The following is a 3,415-nucleotide window of genomic DNA, read 5'->3' on the forward strand; positions in this document are numbered from 1 at the left end:
GATAATGTGCATAATATGCAAATCAGATGTCCAGATATGAGGGACTGGACGATGGCAACTCTATCTTGGACTTCAGTTTTTGGAACTGTCTCGATATATTCACAGTTCTTGGCTCATTTTTAGGGCATTGCCGGAGTGAAAACTGGAGGGAGCTCCTGTCTCTTTCATGGCTGTGTCAAAGGGGGGATTTCAACAGTTGCACCTTGTTGCCTGGTTGTGTGACAAGCAAGAGCCGCTGAATTTCCCTCTTCTACACAACCATAAAGAGGATAGGAGTTCTCCCTTCTGGTCAGCCATGTCCGCAGTCAGCCCTTTTATATCTGGTGCCATTGCTCTGCCCGCATGGTAAAATCAGAAGCTCCTCTGGGTCCTGGCTTCCTCCTGCCTTGTCAACTTGCATTTTTGTTGATGCTTCTCCTCCTCTTCCACCCAGTTGCCAGCTTCCCCTCAATTGCTATGTCCAAAATAACAATGAGCTCCAAAAATATAGCCGACGTCATAATATGCATCTGGCCCCAGCAGGTGGCAAGTAATCTATCTTCTGGGATCGGTCTGCCTTTGCTTTTTGTCACATCGAGGCAGAGTTGCCATAAATCATGAAGGTTTTGGCAGCCACCACGAATGCACATCAACAAGCAATTTATTTGCCATCAGCACGGTCCGATAAGTACTGTCCCTTCTGCCCAGAGGATGGAATTTGGTCGCTCGAGGGTTTGCGGGTTGTTGACCTCACGACGTTTGTTCGAGGCCATCTGGAAAACAGGGCCAGACAACTGATTGGACATGACACTTTCTTTTTTTAAAAGGCTATTCCTCTCGCTTATGAGATTGTACAGTCAAAAGCTTATCCTAGGTCCCAATGTAGTCTGGTTTGAAAACAGTTCATACAAAGCAGAAGGTGTCAAAACTCCACTCTCCCAGCCTCTGGAGTTCAGCTTTCACTGGAGGTGACAAAACTATAATGTGGGTTATATCCTAGAACCATAGAGTTGAAAGGGACTTCGAAGGTTATCAAGTGGTATCAAGTGTTTAATTTAGGTGTTGTTTTTGCCTGAATTCTGTTACTAGTCCTACCTAAAGTAGACTCATTGAATCAATGGGCTTTATATATTGTGTGACTTACCATTCAGCAATTCATTGAACTGATCTACTCTAGCTGGGGTTAACCAACAGGTTTCTATCCATAATTCTTATTGTTTCAAACTGTTTAAAACTGTTGTTTTAATGTTAGCTGTAAGGGCAAGGTGGAAATAGTTTGAGTAAATAAATGATAATACTCATTCCCAACAGGACTATCTGTGGTCTAAAGTGTAAGGACTGGAGTTGGTCGGATCCTGCCTTTAGGATCGCCACCGTTTTTTGGCAAAGACCCAAGGAAGCAATCTTTCCAAGTTCTGACTCTATTCCCATCATGGGCCTCTTCCATAAAAACTCTTCTCGGGCACAAAGTAAATGGTCTATATTTATTAATTCACTTACTCCCCTCTCATATACACAAATGCTGTCAACCATGATGTCCTAGTTATTTATGTACTGCATCAGCTACAGTGTTGGGGGAAAAAGAGGTTCGTGTTTTTTATAGTAGGTTTCTGTTGGCTTATAAAATGAAATAAGAATGTTATAGAATTCCATGCATCTGGGGCTCTGCATTGCTCTCTGGCTGCCATCTGTTCCCAAAACTCCAGAGATCTTTTTTGGAGGCCTGGCAGGTTAACTGGGGCTGGAAAAAAACACAGCAGCTTGGAAAAGGGGGGATGTTTGAAGGTCTTACATTGTGCGTTTCTGCTCTCTTTGCGCTCTTCCTGGAATGAATATTTTAGACAGGATCAAATTGAAATGACTTAATTCATTTTGTGTTGTTTTTTTCATGAGGGCTGAAAAGTCCTCCGCTCTATTTTGGAGTCATTTTCAAAGCCTCTTGTAAAGTTACTTTTAAAAGTAACTCTTAACCATTGCAAGGTTGCCTAGAAGAAGTGAGTTATACAGTAGGCCTTCCATATTCAGTAGGGATAGGGGCACAGGAACCCCCCCCCCCCATGAAAGTGCAAAAACCATAAATAAAAAACACTGCTTTTTTTTACCTCGGAGACGACCCCTTTAGAAATCGCTAGTCTCCTAGCACAACTCTGTGGTCAGCATTGACCATAGAATCATGTTGGAGGACCTACAAATGCCTAGAGTAGTCTTTTCTCCAGTAATCTCTAGATCCTCCAGCATAACTCTGTAGTCAATTCCTGGCAGAATTTCTCTGGAGGACCTAGGAATTCCTAAAGAAAACATACTAATCAATTCTGCAAATAATCAAAACCACAAAAGTCAAAGCTGCAAATGTGGAGGGCTGACTGTACTAATCTTTTTAAAAAGCAATTATTGACTTTCTTGTTATTTAAAAGTACAGGCTGAGTCTACCTTCTCCAAAAGGCTTGGGACCAGAATCCTTTGGGATTTTTCCATATTTCGGATAAGCCCAGCCTCATGAGGGCTCTTTTGACCAGTTCATCGTATCTCCTTTCTGGCTCCCAGCTAACATCATCCTATAGTCCAAGAACTCCACCATTCATATAGCTATCTACTCATCTTGGCTTTAATATTGTTCTGTTGGAAGATCTTTGCATTCTCTTCCCCTCTCCTCAGATAGATAGGGATTCCCTGCATGCAAACTCCTCTACTACCTACTACCTCTACCTTGTTTTTGTTGTTGTTGCATGCTTTAAGTTGGTTCTGACTTCTGATGAGACCAAGAGATCCTATCACAGGGTTTTCTTGACATGATTTTTCAGCAGAGGCTTGCTTTTACCGTCCTCTAAGGCTGAGAGAGTGTGACTTGCCCAAGGTCTCCCAGTGAGTGTCCATGGCTGAGCAAGGATTCAAACCCTGGCCTCCAGGATCATAGTCCATCGTTCAAACCACTATACCACACTGTCTCACTCTCCATCTTACCAAGCATTATGGTCTCTTCTAGTATCTTGAGAACAGGAAATATGATGGCATAAACCATCCTAACTTTAGTATTCAATAATAGACCTTTACCTTAATATACCTTGGGATCTTGTCAAGTTCCTTCATAGCTGCCCTTCATTTAATGTGTTTTTGAGAGTCAGCTTGGCTTAATGGGTTTGATCATTGGACTACAATGCTGTGGTTGAGGGAGGAAATAAGGGCATTGCTTCTTGAAATATGATTCCCCCCCCCTGTGAAAGTTTCCTTCAACCCCCAAATTCCTAGCATTGTAAAGAGTGAGACTCTGAATATCTAGGCCTCTTACATTTGCTCTGTTTGCACACAAAAGTCCAAAATCAGTTTATTGTGTTTTAGCAAACAGCCATTGCACACAAATGTATAAAAAAAGGAAAATCTAAACAAATTAAATTGCTGTCAACTTTCAGGGGTCAAATTGTTTCCATAGCTTTTGTAA

Source organism: Sceloporus undulatus, chromosome 6 (genome assembly GCF_019175285.1).
Source record: "Sceloporus undulatus isolate JIND9_A2432 ecotype Alabama chromosome 6, SceUnd_v1.1, whole genome shotgun sequence".
NCBI classification, from domain to species: domain Eukaryota; kingdom Metazoa; phylum Chordata; class Lepidosauria; order Squamata; family Phrynosomatidae; genus Sceloporus; species Sceloporus undulatus.